Source organism: Lygodium microphyllum, chromosome 8, assembly GCF_053477565.2.
Source record: "Lygodium microphyllum isolate KBCC chromosome 8, Lygodium_microphyllum_v1.1.10, whole genome shotgun sequence".
Classification (NCBI taxonomy): Eukaryota; Viridiplantae; Streptophyta; class Polypodiopsida; order Schizaeales; family Lygodiaceae; genus Lygodium; species Lygodium microphyllum.
In genome coordinates, this window is record NC_141142.1 from 127,171,523 (window position 1) to 127,191,622 (window position 20,100).

General features: G+C 38.5%; 1 pseudogene; it reads left to right on the plus strand.

The window, feature by feature from the left end:
• The first annotated feature begins 5,168 nt into the window (after positions 1-5,168).
• Positions 5,169-18,023, plus strand: LOC148032835 (uncharacterized; annotated as a pseudogene).
• The last annotated feature ends 2,077 nt before the right edge of the window (positions 18,024-20,100 follow it).

Sequence of the window (20,100 nt, forward strand, 5' to 3'; positions counted from 1 at the left end):
GAGATTCGTCGCTTGGAAAGAGCTGACGCAAGCGGAAGACCACCAATCATCACTTTCCAAAGAAAGACTTTACATTTGAAGGAGGTCTTGTTCAACCAGCCCTCCATCACAGTTGCCCTCCACCAAGACCGGGGCTTTCGCAAGCCCCATAAAGCATTGGCTTTGTTAACTAACCATTGTTGATCTTTGATCAGAATATGATAAACTTGATTAGCAGAAGCTTTGCTTAAAGTCAGCCGGCCTTGTAGGTTCCAATCCTGCCAGGGATGATCTGAAGCAAGGGCAGGAAAGGGTTGTCTGCTCTGGAGCATCCGCAAAAGCTGTTGCCATAACGCGGCCTATATCCCCGCGGGATCCTGTAAAGCCTCCTAGCTGTACGAAAAGATATAAGTACATTGCGACTAGCAAGGGTGGCATCCGCAACCGAAGACAAGCCCAAACGAGCCATCCGGTTGAATTGTGGTCTAAGCTCATTTTTGCCTTCTCATACAAGTAAACGTGAGACTGCCAATAATTCCAATTGAAAAGAATTCATAGCCACGCGATCCTCTGCTGGATGCCATTGAGCCTTTATAAGGACCCGTTTCCAAGAACATACCAAATGATTAAGCAGCGACGAAGAAGAACTGGAGAACCTCGAATCAGCATTAAGAACATGCCACCAAGAAGTCTGGATTTGGGTATTGCCATGTAGAAGCCCATGGCTCTCAAGAAAATAACGGGCTATATCGACCCATGGATGATGATCCAAACACATGGCGCGGAAGAGAGACCAGCGGAGTGCCTGCATGTGAGTTTGGGCATCTAAGATAGCTCCGCCACCCATGCGTTTGGGGGTGCAGGCATGCGACCAAGAAATCCAGGAAATATCTGCATGCAATGAGTCCTTCCATAGCATGAAGCGAATAGACTGAGTAAGCGCATTGAGAGTCATAGTAGTCCAGGGCAACAGTGGCAAAAAATATGTCAGCATTGGCAACATAATTGTCTGGGCCACTTTGAGACGAATATGGAAGGGCCATGCTTGAGATTTCCAATACATAAACTTAGTCACCATTTTCTGAGATATCCACTGCAGAAGCTGCTTTGGTGGAACGTCGACACCCAAAGGGTACCCAAGGTGCCTGACAATGGAGCCACGAGGAATAACCCGACCCTGCCAGTCCAAGGACTGCAAATCCGACTCCGTGCAGCTAAGCATGGCTGATTTGAGCGCATTGATGCGAAGGCCGGAGGCTTGACCAAAGATGCCCCAAACATCCAATGCGCGCTTGAGGTTGTCCTTGTCCGCACGCAAAATCATAGAAGTATCATCCGCCAGGGATTGGCTAATGAAGTGCTGTCCTAAAGGAAGCGACAGACCGGCCAACTGAGAAGAGGCTACCATATGGGATAACATGGAAAGAACTGGATGTGTCGCGAGGGCAAAGAATAGCGGGCTCAAAGGGCATCCTTGTCTGAGAGAGCGGGCAAGTACAAATGGCTCAGTAACACCTCCGTTCAGCATGACTCGCGAAGACGCTGCCGCGCTAATGGTGTAGATAAGACGAGACATCCGGGGACCAAAGCCCATAGCCGACATAAGTTCAGCAACGAAAGACCAATCCAGATAGTCAAAAGCCTTTTCCAGGTCCAGTTGAATCAGTACTACCTCTTGGTTCGAATGCCTTGCATAATCAATAGCTAGTTGAGCATTCAATACATTGTGCAGAATATTCCGGCCCTTAATGAAACCATATTGTAAAGGATGCACAATGGCCGGGAGATGCTTATGAAGTCGATTCGCCATTATTTTGGAAAAGATTTTGTACATCGAGCCCATTAAGGAAATGGGCCGCCACTGTGTCAACCTAGATGGCGAAGGGACTTTTGGAAGTAGTTTAATAAGGCCTTCTTTCCATGAGGAAGGCATGATCCCGGTTTGCCACACCTGCTGAAACAAAGCCTGCAATGGTTTCGCCAGTTGGGTAGCAAAAGCTTCCAAGAACTCATTGGTGAGGCCATCCCAACCCGGGCTTTTATCCTTGGGCAAATGTAACAAGACATCCATAACCTCTGCCTCACAAATATCGGACTCCATAATAGCTTGCACGTCCTGCGGTAGCTGATTGCGGACCAGGTCATAAAAACCCGAACGGGCCTGGGCGATTTGATCTGAAGGTGGCGAAGTGGTGCCGAGAAGGTCACGGAAATAATTCCTGCACATATGCACAATAGTCTGCGGATCCACGATAAGGTGACCTTCTGCATCCTCGAGTCTGGTCATATTCTCCCTAGCAGGAGAGGCGTGAAGAGCTCGGAAGAACTTATGGGTTTGACATGCATTATCGTGCAACGTATCTGTTAGATGTCGCAGTTTGGCCTGTTGATATGATTGCAATTGGAATTATTTAATAAGATCCGCCACTCGCATGGCCAGCGCTAGCAGAAACGCATCATCCGGAGAGTCCACCAGCAGAGAACGAACCAAAGCCAGCATGTCCTCGGCTGCCTTGCGACGTTGCCGAGAAAGAGACGCATGGTGGATCCCATACTGCCGAGCAACCCGCTGCACATTAGAAAGCAATCGTTCAAATGACGTAGTGCCTTGAGAAGAGAAGTCGAAGAGAAATCTGTCAATCAATTGCTGCATATAGCCCTGAAAGATTGCATGCTTCAGGTAAGACGAATTGAAACGCAAAGGGAGTCTCACCAGAAATTGCTTGAACGGGGCAATGGGTTGTGCAAGCAGCTCCAGCTGCAGAGGGAAATGGTCGGACAAGGCATATTGCTGCAACACCTTGATTTCGAGCAGCTCAGGAAGAAAATCATCATTCTGCATGATATATATACGATCCAATCTCGACCATGTTGTTGCATACTGGGCAGAATGGAAAGTAAACCCTGTAGCAGACGGGTGTAGCCAGGACCAAAGGTCTTGCTTAAGAACGTGAAGAGCCAACGCCTGCCACATACGACTTTCTGGCGTATCCATCACCGAATGTTCCGACGTGGACTGGGAAGAATCCACACACATATTGAAATCCCCCATGAAGAAGCCCCCGTCTGCCAAGTGACAAGGAGGTCTGCAAAGTCTGCCAAAGCGCCCGACGAGATACGGAATCATTCGGAGCATAGAGGCCAAGTAGCCATAAGATTTCCCCTTCAAATATAATTTCAATCACCAAAAAACGGCCATGAACATCATTTTTAATTAGAACAAGCTGATATTTGTCATGGACAATCATGAGCACGCCCGAATAATGCATGGGCTGTGACCCAGCATAAAACAATCTAAAACCATGGCAATCTACCACTTTTCCGGCTTCATCGTGACTCTTGTGCTTGCACAGGACATCCCACTGATTTTCATGCAATACAGTCCACATAGCATGTTGCTTGTGCCGAGAACAAATTCCCCGCACATTCCACGTGGCGATTTTCATGTATACTCAAAACAAAATCAGGTACGAGGCACTGCTTGCCTCGCTTTGACTTTGTCAGCGAGAATGTCCAGAACTCCCTCGTCCAAGAAGTCCGCCAGCACTACAAAAGAGTTCTGCGGACCAGATTTGGAAGTAGACGGCATATCTGCTGGCTTTGGGATGGAACGGGGATAGCGACGGTCCCACGGGGTAATGACATTACCTCTGGTATCAAATGCCAGCTTAGCAGAGGGCCCCTTTGAACGATCCGAATACATTTTCCTGGCGGGCTGAGGAAGGGGGGTAGAGGAAACCATAGCAGGAGCCGAGCGCTCAGAAGACTGCATTTCCTTCCTGCGCATGTATGTACGCATGGAATCTTGTGATGTAGTAGACGCATTGTTCTCCATGGCCGCAACAACCCTGTTGCCTTTTTTTGCACGTACTTCCACCCAATTAGTGGCGCTGGAATCCAGACCCGCAACTTGTTGTTTACCTTTGGCCAAAGCTTGGGGCTGATGGGTAGCATTCAGCGATGGGGCATCACACACCATATCTTCCATGCGCGGCACAGCATGGCCATCCTGGGAAGTGTGTTGCTGTTCCGGGCATTCGGCCATAAAGTGCCCCAACTGTCCACAGGAGAAGCAGTGCCCTGCAAAATTGCCCCATTTCAAACGAAAGTGTAATGGGTGCATGCCAGAGCAATTGAGGCGTAACCAGGCAGGCCTTTTTCGTGCAGTGTCCCATAGCATACACAAGCGGTTGCGATTGACAGCCCGGAGACTGGGAGGGACCAGAACAGTGCCCACAGCGGCCATAGCATCCTTCAATAATGGCCAATAAACAGCCGGACAGTTTTCCACCTCGACCCAGACCGGGCATTCACGTTGCAGTAGACGTTGAAAATCTGCCATTGGACGCCATGGAACCACATGAACCAACCGGCGATCAAAAAACAAAGGCAGTTTAGACAGGAGAGCAGCACGGTGCATTTCTGATTTCAGCAGGACCTCAAAAAAACCCCGGGAGCCAACAAAAATCTCTTCAACACATTCCCCTTGTAACAGATGTTGCAACCACTGGCGAATACGGGAAAGCAACGGGATTCGCCCAGTGAAGAAGAGTATGACAGCGCGATCATAGAATACCGAAAAGGAGCGTAATACAGTTTTTGGGTCCACGGTGGCATCCAGCACATCATCAGGTGCAGAGTCAGCGAAGGCTTCCTGATTATGTTGAACATAATCGCCAAGCAAGGTGTTTGCAAATTCCAGCAAATGTTCCCAGTCCACTTCCTGAGAGTCCACCGAATCCGAGGCAACCTGAGCATAGGACCGATCCTGAGGAATGCCTATCTCTTCCGAAGCATGCTTGGTACGTTTATCCGCAGACTGGATGTCGGGACCAGGGGGCAGCTCTTCGTTGCACGGAACCATATCCTCAGGTTCCTTCGCATCAGAATTCGGGCCCAGTGCTGCCACTGTTTGATTTATGAAATCCAGATCCAAACCAGCCATCGTATCTGATGAGTTGATCTCGAGGGAGGACTGACCCTCTCTTTTGCCGGCTCTCTCGCTTTTCCTTTTTTTCTGTACAGAGGTGCTGTCCCGGGGTGTGCTCGGTAAGGAGAGCTAATGAAAACTGAGGTTTACTTGTCACCGTGCAGGGGCAGACAGGCGAAACACAGGCCAGGCGGTCTCCACAGCAGGACATGAACAGGCTGGGGTGCCGGGCAGGGGTCCGTCAGCAGAGTCCGGGAACATGGCGTCAGGGGGATGCTACCATAGACAGGACGTCAGTGATCAGGCGTCTGGGCGTGGACAGGGCGGCCGGAACCGAACACGCTGCAGGAGTAGGGCGACTGCTCCCGATTGCTCTAGGAGCAGGACTTTTGGAAGGCGACACCAGGGATGCTGGCGGCAGCGCAGGGCGCAGCCGCGACTGACAGAGGCAGGCAGAGAGGCAGCCCGCGAGTGAAGTGACGAGACGCAACGGCCTAGCGCACAGAAAGGACGACAAGCCTGAGGCGAACAGTGGGAGTCACCAGGTAGGGCTTCAGGCGGCGGCGGCGCAGGTAAACGCAGGTACAGGACGCACCAGACCTAGCGAGGGCAGGGCGGCACGGAGCGGGCGCAGCATCCTCTCGCGCGACGGTTCTCTCTCTCTAATATACTCTCTCTCTCTCTCTCAATTGGGTGCACAGCGGCTGATTGCACGTGCAATAGAAGAATTCTCTCTCTCTCTCTCTCTCTCTCTCTCTCTCTTTGCACAACCCTCTTATCTAACAATCGATCCAAATATCTTAGATTATGTCGATGCATCCTCTTCTATACTATCAACAAGAGCATCGCTTTCATCTAAATGCAAATCTTGCTTTTCCAAGATTTTAGCTTTACTATTAGTGCATTTGCTTCCCTTAGGTTCATCATGATTAACATTGTCATTATCATCTTTTTGCAAACTAGGAACTTTCTTTTTTAAGAATTGCAATGGTTTAACTTTTTCTAAGATGTCCAATGGTTATATGTGAATTATTATATACTAATATATCCACCTCATCAAGGTTCAATGTACCTTTGTATCGGCTCAACTTTGCTTACTTTTTTTTTTTGTTTTAGGATTTTTTATAGAGTTCATGGCTAATGTGTACTTATTTACAAGTGTATCCTTATGCTTTTTTTTGGAACCATTGTATCTCTATAGTGAATCATGGTTGATAAAAGTAGGCAAAGTTGAAAGAATGTATCAAGCTATAGTGAATATAATAAAACATATTTGATCACTTAACCAAGGACCTTTCTTAAGATTATAGAAAACTTGACCCTTTACATCAAGGTGCTAAGAAACTTCTAAGTTTTTGAAGGCAAGTTGATGTATTGTATTGAGAGTTTGTCAATATCTCTATTGACTTGATGTAGTGCATCAAATTCAAGTAGAGTTGCATTATAGTTTTGAGTTTCACTTGATATTAGTGCAACAAGGTGTTTAGCAATTTTATTGATGTTTTGGTCTACTTGATGTAATGTATCCAGATGTTTGAAAAGTTTACTAAATTTCCTATTAGTTTGATGTGCATCGATGTCACTCAGAATTTGGATCCACTTTTGGTCCTACTTGATACACTCCATCAAGTTTCTAGAGGATTTTGCTATTTCAGTGACTAATGTAATGCAATGGATCAAGTTGCCTACTGTTTTTGCTAATACTTTATTTAACTCAATATAATGCATCAAGTTCAATCACTCTATTTTATTTTCTAGTTTTAATTGATATAGTGTAATCAAGTTTAGTAGAAGCTTTGTTAAATTTTAGCCAATGTGATGTAATGTATCAAGTTTCTTAGAGTTGTTTGCTAGTTTTTCGACCAAGTTGATGTTGTGCATCAAGTTGAGGCAATGCTTGAAATTCTCTTGATATTTGTACAATTTTTTTGTCCCACTTGATGTAGCGCATCAAATTTCTTTTAAAATTTGCTAGTTTTTTTAGCCAAGTTAATGCAGTGCATCAACTTTTCTAAAAAGTTTGCCAATTTTTCAACCAAGTTGATGTAGTGAGTCAAGTTTTCTAGTAAGTTTGTTTTTTTTTCCCCCCTCTAGCCAACTTATGCATACCACCACATGAAATCCACGATTAAAACCCTATTGTCTTTTTGAATCTCTCTTTTTTTGACATGATAAAAATGATATTGTTTTTTTGTTGTTATGCCATGTAAGAGAGGAAGGTTTGATATCACTGAGTAACTAATTTTTAAAATATCAACTTGTATGTTAACTAGAATCATTAAAGCTTGCCAATTGATCACACTTACAAGGAACTCTAAGAAAGGAAATTCCTTAGAAATTTGATGGAGAAGGGTCCAACGTGCAACAATATGGGATGTGGAAGTATGCTTATTTTCATGGACTTGATGTAGTGCATCAAGTTCACTTATTTTATGTATGATTTTTCAGCTTACTTGACTCAATGTACATTAAAGTATATTAAGTGTTAAGTAGTGGAGCTCGAAGTTAGTTTCACTACATTGTTCTTTTGTTTCTTTTATCTATAAATATCAATAGGGGGTCATTTGTTTACATTTTAGATTGGCAATTTATGGTAATTTTTCTCAAAGTAGTTTAGATTTCTTCTTTTCTCTATTGCTTTTCCATTATGATTTTTTTTTCTTTTTGGTTGTGCTTAATTGCTTTTTTTGTCCACATTCAAAAAAGTACCAAATCTTGTATTTTTTGTAGCCAAGTTGATATAGTGCATCAAAATTTACATTGTTGAGGTAAGGTTTTTGGAAAACTCCCCAAAGTCACATGTTTTTTCAAGTTAAGCTCCATGGTTTGCTTGACAATTTCTAATAGTTCAAAATTCCAAGATTTTGGTTTGGATGAGAAATTCTCTTAATGATCAATTCAGTGTAGGGCCTTTGAGAGATGGAATTCAAGATGAAGAGAACCTTACGATTGCATTATCTTCTTTTGTCCAAGGTAAGGTAATGTCAACTAATGTATCTTCATCTCAAAAGTCTATTCAAGCCAAAGGAACATCTCATTCTACACAAATCAAGACTAGTTGGAGAGAAGATAGTAGCCACACAAAAAAGAAGAGGAGCCCACCAAGGGAAGTACCTCCATCAAAGAGAAGACCTCAAAATAAATCTAATGAAATAGGAGGATCCTAAGCTCAAGAATTGGTACAACATATATATTCAAGTCTCTACTCTTGTAATACTTACTGCAACTAGAAGGAGCCAACAATAATCTCCAAAACTATGAAAGCTATAATTTGTAACCATGTTAATCTATTTGTAATCTAAAACTATTTATTAATAGTATAATTGGTTAACAATGCATGATAACCTATATGCAATGTCTCTATAGTAGATGTCGTAATTCTTAAACTATTTTCTAGTTATTGAGCAACCTCTACACAGAATTGTAATGCGGCTCTTACAAGTCAAAAATAGACCTCGAAACAACCTTAGATCGAAAAATAGAGCGGAAAATTTCTCCACAGCCTAACCTTAAGAATATTTCAACCTCTTCATACACATTGAATGCCATCTAAGGTAGAGATCATGAAGATTTCTATCGACATTGTTGGTTGGAGACTCCCTCTTGCTTTGATAGCAACCGTTGGAGTAGTAAGGAGAATGGAAATCTCACACACACACACACACACACACACACACACACACACACACACACACACACACACACACACACACACACACACACACACACACACACAACACTATGTTTGTGGTGTCTCCAATAGCTCTCTTGTGAGTAGCACCTTATTATCTTATCACTCAAATAATAAAGAATGAGTACGTGCATATATAGTTAAGGTTAGTGATGAGATGGGTGCCTAGCCACATTGGCCTTTATCTCAACATCAAATTTCCCAAGTTTCAACATTCTTATTATATACCATATTTAGTTTATTATGAAATTTTGGAAAAAGAAATAAATTTATAATGTATAAAGTTTATGATATTGAGGTATTGGCTTGTGTGGGAAAAAAATTCCTAAAAAATACTTTACTTTTTAAGAAACAAATCTTTTCATCATACTAGTCTTTACAAAAAATATATAAATTTGAGATATTTAGAGATCCATACGTTATCTTTACCCTACTTCAAAAAAGGAGTAATTTTTAAAAGTTTTTGAGAGAATCTAGGGGAATTTCCTCAGGAAAAATTTTCAACGTAGCCAAAAGATTTGCAATTGTGTTAGAGGATATTATATTCAAAAGTTGTGCAAAATTGAGTTTACGTTATGTAACATTGAGCTACGATTATCTGGCTATATGGGATGAAAGAACATTGAATCACACATTAAGTACATTCTATGTACACATGCACGTGTGTACACATAAGTTCATGTACTCTATCCTCCCATATACACATTATAAGGATAAAAGCATGGTTTGGTGTCATAATACGGTCATAGCTCTTTCTCTCTCTATATTGGCCACAATTTAATTCAACATCCATGGGTAATATGCATGATAGCTTCTCATTTCTAACAAATAGACCTAGTGAGAATATGGAAGCTGTTTTTAGCATCAATATTGTGCAAGGCATTGAATCCGTGGATTGGATTATGGAGGAATTCAAATATCCTTGGGATGCAACAATGTCTTTTTAGAGAAGGAAAGAAAAATAAAGTAACAGGTTCAAAAATCCATCTTCAATGGATAAAGCAAAGATAAGAAATCATATATGTTTAAATGTGATAAAGTTTTGGTGCAAGCAGACACTAGGGCTTACAATAAGTGCCTAGAGAGAGTTATTTCAATGAATCATTTGAATTTTTAGGATCTACAATCACCAATTGGTAATGTTGAGAGTGCTCTTCTATCCAACCTCTGTAACACACTCAGCTAACTCAAGGTACTCCACTCCACACATGACCTCTTCTTTGATGAAGGTGTTGATATATGCAAATAGCATAATATAAATTACCATACAAGAATAGCAAGTATTTTGAGTATTCATAAAAGAAACATTGTTGCAACCAATTGTCATATTGAGATCAAAGATGATGAGGAAGTTTTGTCGTTGAGTGCCTCTCAAAGACAATTGCCTCAATGCAACATCATCACATGTGAATTAAAAGATTTGGTTTATGCCTTTTGGAGCATGGAGACTCAAGTGTCACCCAAACTGAAAAGGATATTGGAAGAGGATTGGAGGAAAAAGTGTTGTGAAGCATCTTGTCCATCTCATCAATGATTCTTAGGTCAACTCAAGCCTTTTATTCCTTTATTTTGTGCCATGTGTCCTATAGTCTACATATAGTACATTTTGTTGTACCTTATTCATTTCCTATTGTAAACTCATATCACATCATTTGCTTCCTATAGAAACCTTTGGCATAAGAGAACCCATATTGATATAAAGGTACTCAAATTGTATGTTGTACTGCCCTATTCTTCCATGTTAGGTACTCAATAGCACATGTTAGGTACTCAATAGCACTTTCAACTAATTGGAGTACCATGTAATAATCTCTAGACACCATCTACTCATTACTTCCATATAAGGCACATAAGAGAGAATTTCATTTCATTTTGGTACCAGTACATTCCCAGTGTTGTACCGAATTGGTACTTTATCATAATATTGCACATTACCAAAGGGCGGGGACAAAATGGCTCTACTAGTCTATTGTATCTCATAGTACAATACCAAAATGTTTTTGTAAAGTTTCAAATTCATAATACACAATACCAAATGGATCTATTACTCTACTACATTCCTTGGTAATAGTACCAAAAGGGTACTATGAAGTGCCAAATGTTTCTATAAAGAACCAAATTGGATCTAGTGATCTACTACATTCACTAATATAATACCAAAAGGGTACTATAAATTACCCAATGCTTATATGAAGTACCAAATTAGTACTATTAGTACTCTATTAGATCTCCTAGCACAGTACCAAATACTTTTGTAAAGTATCAAATTATTGCTGTGCATTATAAAAAGGATCTAGTACTCTAGTATATTCCCTAGAATAGTATCAAAAGGTTACTACAAAGGTTCAAATCGGTATATCACAGTACCAAATGGGGTTGCCAAATGGCTTTACTACTTTTATATTTTTTATAATAGTAGCAAATGCTTGTGTAAAGTTCAAAATTGGTACTTTATAGTACCTAATAGCTCAAGTACTCTATTATATTTCATAGGATAACACCAAAACTCTTCTATAAAGTATCAATTTGGTTCTATATAGTACCAAACTGGGTTGTGTAATACACAAAGGATTACCAGTGGGGTCTAGTACATTGTTATTTTTCCTAGCATGGTACCAAAATATTTATGCAAAGCACCAAATTGATTCTGGATAGAAAAAAAAAGAGTTGTCAACTAGGTCTAGTAGTGTGTCAGGGCTTGGATTCTGTAATCTATTTAGTATTATTTCATACCTTAGTACTTGTATGCATTTATGTTTATGGGATTAGTATATGTAAAGTGACTTTAGCTTTCATATGATGTTTCACTTGAAAGGCAGGTGCAGGTAAAAAACATGAGGAAGTTGTATTCGTGGAGATCTTGTACATCAAGAATGAGAGATTCTTCATGCAGAGCGTGCAGATGATTATTGATTCTATCTATCTGTGTCTGTAGCCCGAATATTAATGATGTCTACTTCAAGTTATTTCATCAGGAATGATCGTGATGGCAGTAAACCGTGTAGTATCTTTTAGATAGCAATTCTACATTCATGAATATGATATGTGTTTCATGTCTGAGTATTTTTCTTGAATATTATGTGCGTATAATGGCTGTAAATTTGTTCAAGAAGTTTCATGCAGTAATAGGGTTATTTTAGGCAATTAGTGTATCTTGTGTTTCTGTTTTGGGCTTGAGAGGCCAAAACACTTTGGCGATCCTTCTAGTTTCATGGGAAAATCTTGCTAGTTTCATGGGAAAAGTTCTCATGATTTAGGCTTCAGGCCTAGGAAGAAAGAAAGGGATATGGTTTGCCAATGAAGTAAGAAATTGTCAGGGTCAGCTTGTGAATGAGGATAGTACTGGCAATTATGTAATTGCTAATAAGAGAAAGCTGATCTTTTCCAAGAAGATGTAGGAGATATGGTATTAAAAAAAAAAAAAAGGAAAATGTAGCAAGATTTTTCAAAAATTCAAGGCGTTTTTGCATCTTCATGCATTCTTTCGCACTTCTACAAGTTGTAGGTATCACGTCATCTTTGCATAAGACACATCTTGCAGTCACACTGTTTGAAGGAGGACATTTTGAAGTTCTTATTCTTGAAGAATTTGATCTCTTTAAAAATTTTCAATGCTATGGATTCAAGGCAGGTTGTTCATGTTTCATCTTTCAATTTGCATATTCTTGCTTCTAATTGAGGTTGAAATTTTCAGATCTCTAATCATTTTGAGAGTTTCAAGATGAAGCTATCATATCAAAATTTTAGGATGGCATATTCATAAAGAAAGGCAGTCATGAAGTTCAAGTATAAGAAATATCAGATCTGCAATTTTTAGGACAGCATATTGCTGTGAACAATTATGTTGTATTATATGTTTGTATGTCATTCTTGAAAATCAAGTGTTGTTTGTGATGGCTGATCTCAACTCAAGCAATAAGGGGGCCCTAATATTCAAGACAGTGTGTTTTTCCCAGTCAATTATGTTGTCTACAGCAAGTCTAGCAAATAGAAATGGTAACCTGAACTACGAGAAGTTATAGAAATAGCTTACATTGCAGGAATTTTAGGCAGTTACCTGAACTGCAAGAATTTCAGGTAGTTACCTGAGTTGCGAGAATTTCAGGCAGTTACTTGAACTGCAGGAATTTCAGGCTGGTTACTTGAATTATTGTAGGATGGAAATGACAAGCATAACCTGAATTGCAGGAAATATGGGAGGAAGCTTGATAAAACTGACAGGTCTAGCCAACAAAGGAGTTTTCAAGAAATTTTAAGGAATAACTTGAATATCATAGGCTGAAGATCTACGATTCCATCATTACAGAAGTTAGAAGGTTGGCTCAAAGAAAAGCAGGTTCTTTTCAAACTTTAGATATGCTTCATTATTAGGTAAATCCAAGAAGAAGGAAAAGAGATGCAAAGTATGCTTTGAGCATGGACATACTTCAAAGTGTTGTCCATATGTTCATGAGCCCTGTGAAAGATGGAAGTCTTGTAAGTATTTTTGCATGGTTGATATGTGTAAGCTGTTTAATGGTATTCGCAAGAAGTTCTCTTCAGCAACAACAAAGAATGGTTTAGGTTCAAGTTTGGATAGAGCATGGGAAAAGTTGACTTCTTTTGAGACTATACTTGATGATGCTTATGAATGGCATCATGATCATGAAGGCCAGAAGGTTAAGTCTTGCTCAAGTTTGAAGCAGGTTCAAAGATTGCTTAGAGTAGTTGAGAAGCTCAAGGAGAAGTATTATGATATTTTGGATTCGGATCAGGATTCAAGTTCAAGTGATGATGATGACTACTACCCTTTACCTATGGTTTTGCCAAAGATTGAGGCTAAGGGAGTAAGAGAGGACAAGAGCTAAAGCAGCCAAGAATCCTTGAGTACCCCAAACCCAACACAAGAGTTTACCAATGGGAGAGTGGAGGATCACACACTTTACATCGACAATTTCAAGTTATTTTCCATACTTTGGAGTCTTGCCAATTGTTATAATCAATCTCAAATTTGTTGTACTGAAGAAGAAAGAAGTGTTGAAGTTATCATCAAGGAAGTTGATGAAATGAAGTTTATCACTTCAATGGAAATTTACACAAGACCAACTAGAAATGCTTGGAACCATAGCTTGCCATTTCTTATTCAAGACGTCTTACAACCAAGAATTACAAGAGATGTTGAAGCCATGAAAGTTTGAGAATCGATTGATGATGGCTGCTGCAAGGAACTCACCCCTTACAATGGTGGGGAAGGAATTACCTTCAAGCTCCAAGAAGTGGAGATGTGAAAAATGATTAAAAGATGATTTACATTGGCACCCTCTTGCCTTTTATACTCCAGTCTAAACTAGGTTAATTTCCTAATTAAAGCAACATGAAAATTGCTTTATTACAATTGATCAGTTTGGTGATCAGTCTAGTGATCAAGAAGATCCTTTGCATATTCAAGAAGATGATGTTGTCATGGATTACAAGCATGAGGATTATGATTTTCTTAATGAAGATGCTATTATGGATGATTTTCTTGGTTCTCTTACTGGTTTTGAGGAAGATTATGCATCAAGGGAGTCATATTTCACTGAAGAGGCTTTATAAGCACTTGAAATGCCACTACATGTAGTGCAATTTTTGGATGTATTTTTTTAGCATACCTATATTTCCAGCATGTTGAATACTATTCCAGGTCATTTCATTGTTCAACCTGAAGAAATTTAGCCTGTTTTCACTGCTGTAAATTTTCATGATTATTGCTAGTATGGGCAATTTTTAGGACAACAAGCTTCATGACAACAACATATTAGTTTTTAGCCAGTTTTAGGACATCAAATGAACAATTTTTAGTAAGATACAGATTTACAACAGTAGGCTAAAAGTTGGGAATTGCAAAAATTAGTCCATTCATGTGGTTTTCATGAAGATTTGCATGATTTATGTCCTATGACTCAATCTTCAACTGAGATGATTCAATGTCTTTCTTCTGAGTTGGAAAAGGAGAGGAATACAGCTGAAATTGCAGTAGTTGAAGCTTTATCTGTCATTAATCAGCTTCAAGAAGAGAAAGCATGGCTTCAACAAGAGGTTTCTCATGTTAGGACTGCAATGGATTTGAAAGTTTCTTATTATTTCGATGTCATTAATGCTCTTGAGGAAGTTGTTTTTCAAAGGGATAATGTAATTGTTGATTTGCATACTCAGTTGGCTTGTTCTCATATTCCAAATCAAGATATTATTATTGAGGATCTACATGCACAAACAATTGATATGGTAGATGAAGTAGACGGTGATGTGGAATAATTATTTCTTCAAGAAAATGCTTCAATGGTACCTGCGTTTAAAATAGATGTGGAGAGCATCATTCAAGGGTATCATGAGCACCCTATCAGTGTTGGAAATGCAGTTTTGGAACATCAAACTATTCAATCTGCAGGCCAAAATATGTTAGGACAACATTTAGGTAGTTTTCTTGAAGATCAAGAGCAACCTCAATTTTAGGAGAGGTTGAGGAATGAGGAGAATAAATTAAATCAAGACTCAAGAACATGTTATCCTGAAAATAAACTCAAAGAGATACCTGAAAATCAGCAAATTGGTCATATTGCTATTTATGACTATTCAAGACAGCATCTTGAAGACTTTTTGGCAAGGAAGGAGTAGTCTAAACTTTAGAAAAGTGCAAGGACTAAATTGGATAAATTATTTTAGAATTCTAGAGCTATGTATCCTAATCCTGAGCAGTAGGAAAATTCCCAAAATCAGGATACTGAAGAATTTGAGCCTATAGTGGACAATGAAGATGTGGACGATCAAGATAATGATTAAGATGTTAATGCTTTAGCTTAGCATGATATTTTCGAAGTTTTGAAGTATTCTAATCAATTTGGAAATGAAGTTGAAGCCAATAGAATGATGCAAGTACCTGCAATAGTGGATATCTATGTAGTTGATGTTTTGGCAGGAATGGTTGATATTGTTCAGGATAAGTAGTTTTTGAGCATAGCAGTGATGATTTGTGATGAGTTGGATGACATTTCCAGAAGTATATTGCAGTTTTCTCTATCAGGAAGTGTTTAAGTTCTTTACTTGCAAGATGACTTTTTTAGTTTGCTAGAATTTTCAAGTTTTCAATAGATTTCAGCACTTTAGGAGTATTTAGGTTTGCTGGTAATGTCAGAATTACAATATGGATTGTAGCAGCTTGAATCCTTGCAACCCAAATTCTTGCAACTTGAATTCTTACAATAGTAACCTAATTTCCTACAGCAAGAAATGGTATGGCAGCAGTCTATAAAGCAGGAAATGCAGTAAGAATTATTGCAGCAAGCTGAAAAACAACAAGTATAGTAGTAACATGAAGATCAAGAGTTTCTGAAACATGAAAATAGACTAGAAAGTCAACAGATACAAGTTTTATCAAATTGGATTGATGCAAAGTAATATTTTTTAGGTGATATAGTGCAGATTGAAGCTATGAATGAGTATGATGCAGATGCAAATGCAAATTTTTATTGTTTTCTTTTACAGGTTTTCTTGGATTATCTTGCATATTTCTTTAGAGATGCAATTTCATGTTTGAGATTTAAGTGGTATGGTATGTTGCCATATATTTCTTATGATGCAGATGTTGGAGTGTCATCGACATATTTCCTGATCAAAGTTTCTACTCTTTGCCATTGGAGTAGTGATTTATTGATTCAATCATGGTTCTATATCTTTGTTCTCTATGATATAGTATGGATGCCATTGTACTTGATCGGTTTCCAGTACTGGTGTGTTGCCTTGAAATGGTTGCAGTGTATTCCACTTTGCATCAAGGGATTAGTTGGTATTTTCACATTACTGACACTTAGGGCTGGTTATGCAACTGCACCAGAGAGCTTTGAGTATCCTAGAGGGGCTCTACTCATTGTTGCTTAGTGTGGCTTGTCAAGGGGTGCAAGGACTCTGGCAAGGTATAACAATGTTCTTTGGGTTAGTTTACATATAATTTAGTTGCATGCTTGTGGGTTCGAGTCATGACTGTCCCAGTCATCCATCGGGTTGTGCCAAGTGTTAGGGCTTGGATTTTGTCATCTATTTAGTACTATTTCATACCTTAGTATTTCTTTAGGTTTATGGGATTAGTATATGTAAAGTGACTTTAGCTTTCATATGATGTTTCACCTGAAAGGCAAGGGCAGGTAAAAAACGTGAGGAAGTTGTATTTGTGGAGATCCTGCATATCAAGAATGAGAGATTCTTCATGCAGAGCATGTAGATGATCGCTAATTCTATCTATTTGTGTATGTAGCCTAAATATTAATGCTCTCTACTTCAAGTTATTTCATCATGAATGGTTGTGATGGCAGTAAACTGTATGAAATCTTTCTGGACAATAATTCTGCATTCATGAATATGATATGTGTTTCATGTTTGAGTATTTTTCCTGAATATTATGTGCGTATAATGGCTGTAAATTTTTTCAAGAAGTTTTGTGTAGTATTAGGGTTATTTCAGGTAGACCGGTGTGTCCTGTGTTTCTATTTTGGTCTTGAGAGGCCAAAACATAGTGTATTGTTAGCATAGTACTAAAATTATGAATATGAAGTCTCAAGTCTCAAATTGGTACCATGAAGTTTCAAATTGGTAATGTATATTACCAAATCTATACTATATAGTACCAAACAAGGATACCAAAATGTTCTAGTGTAGTACTAATGATTACTTTAAGTGAAAAACCAATCGCACGAGTTTCAATGTTTAATCTCATAGGTTGAGTTGTACCAAAGGTTTAAAAGGGTCCATCTAGAAGTACAAATATATCTTAGATGCTCTGAGGTATTAAGCATTACTTTTTCTATAAATTGAAGGAGCATTATATATATATATATATATATATATATATATATATATATATATATATATATATATACACATACATATATGATGTCCAAATGATATATTTTAAGGAGCCATTTAGTATGATGAGACAAAACAACCTTGGACACCATGGAAAGGATCATGCCTGCACATGTTTCATCTATTGTAGAAATGATGATCCGAGTCAGTGTATGGCAAGTCAATTAGTGTATCATAGCATCACGAATGTGCGAATCACTTATGTGTCCAAATCCTCGTGATTCAAAACACCATGCAAAAAAATGATTGCTTGGATATTGTGATAGATGTGGCATTGATGGGTTGACAATGTATCCTCGTGAGACTTCAATTGATAGTATGGATGTGACTGTAAAGATCTTCACGGATGTCTTGACAAGGTAAGCAGATGCATGTAGGACTGAGAAGAAAAGGAAGGACTTGGTAGTGCAATGAATGAGAAACACTACTTTTATTGACTTGTTCTCCTCTCACCTTAGGCACTTCGTCAACCACAACTTCATTTTTCGATGGCAAGCACAACAATTTGAAGAGTGCTTGATAAAGTTTCCATTCAATGTTGTTGTTTGAGTTACTGATTTTGCAGAGAATTACTCATTTAAGATGTAGAACAAGATACAATGCATGCACTGGTGGTCTAATCAAGTTACAATACTTGTTCATATAACTTATGTCATGAATGCAAGAGATACTTTGGAAAATGTGCTCTATTTTAACATAGCTAATGGTGACTTGCATGATACTTTATTCATCAGGTATTGTTTTTCTCTTCATGAGAAGTGCTTGAAATAGAGTTGGGGTAGTCATAAAGACAACCCTCACTCATGAGGAGTTGGAACCAAATGGCTAGGCTATGAAGTGTGTAGTAGATATAGTCAAATTCTTTTCAGTCTAGAGATAAGGTGCATAGATGCAGTACATAAAGAGTTTTTTGTCTAGTTTCCAAGAATGATATGCAACGTGATGCCGAATGGGATGGTGAGCATGTTGTAGGCTCATGCTCATTTCATTGCATTGATAGATATTCAAAGGATAGTACATGTGCTTTACATTGCCATGCACTCTCATGTTTCTATGATTCATGCATCTATGGACAATGGAGAAGATGCAATAACTACTAGCGTGTAGGAGAATGGAAATATCTCACTATCCAACCTATCCCAGAATTAGAAAACACTTGTAGCAATGAGGATGATGATGCTAGAGACATTAACATTTGGAGTTTTGATTTGCCAATGCAACAGAGAAAAATGAGGAAACCTTGATCATTTGTGAAGGAAACCTTGATCATTTGTGTGAGATCTATCCATTGGAGACAACTTTGTGGCCAATGCAACAGAGAAAAATGAGGATTTGTAAATATGATCAAATGCACCAAAATTATGTATTAGATAGTGATGGCACAATACCAAACATGGCATTACTACATTATTAGAGGAGATAAAGTAGTTGAAGGCTTGCACTTTGGCCAAGTTGAAGGTAGGATTGTCACATATAGCCTTCTAAATCACACATCTCCGATTACGATCTATTCACACCTTGTAAGAGCAATCAAGTTTATGTGCAGCCTCTCCTTGGATGCCAAAAGACTTATGTTATCTATTAAGGTTTATGAAAGCATATATAATAGTATACCATATGAGGATGATGATGATCAAGGCATAACAATTCTGTAATAGACAGTACCAAACAATGGTAGAAAGTACCGATAGATTTCTATGATAGCTTCTTCTAACACAAAAAAAAAGTTGTACCATGTAGTTGTTTTAATTAAAGAAGATTATTTTTGTTCCTCTCTTGAGTTTCTTGTATTTTGGTAAGCAACTAAACACATACCTAAAGTCTAATAGTCCCAAATTTGCTTTTGTAGAGTACCAAATTTGGTACAATCCATCATACAAAATTTTAAACTCTATAGTATCAAAAGTTTTAAGACCTTTGTTGTTGGTTCTTTATTACATGGTCCAATTTGGTGTACTATACCAAATGTTTAAATTATTTTGTTGTTAGTACTTTAATACAAGATCAAACTTGGAATTTTATAGTATCAAATTCTTAAATTCTATTGATCTTGCCACTTTAATACAATTTCTAGTTTGGTGTCATGGAGTACGAAATTTGATACTATGTAGTACAAAAGTTTCAAGTCATTTGCTGTTGCTTCTTTACTACCCGAAAAAATTTGGTATATTCAACACCAAAGCTTGAAGTTTGTTGTTCTTGGTACTTAAACACAATATCAAACTTGACATTGCACAATATCAAAGGCCTAAAGTCTTTTGTTCTTGCCACTTTAATACATTGCCAAGTTTAAATAGTACAAAAATTTGATAATTTGGAGTACCAAGCTTGGTACTATATATTTAAGATTTTTAAAAGCCATATGGTCACAACATAGTACCACCTATAATATCACAATTACCTACACCCTAATGACTCCAATAGTTCTTTAGAGTACTACAGTAAACAAAACATTAGTGCATGTTAAAAACTACATATTAAAGGTTGGAAGTACCAAAAATGATCGAAAAAAGGCTTCAATATTGACAATTTGACACAAAAAATTAGTATACATTGTGGTAGATAGAAGTGGCTATGTATAGTAAGGTTATCATATAACTTTTGAACCTTTGGGATGAATTACAAA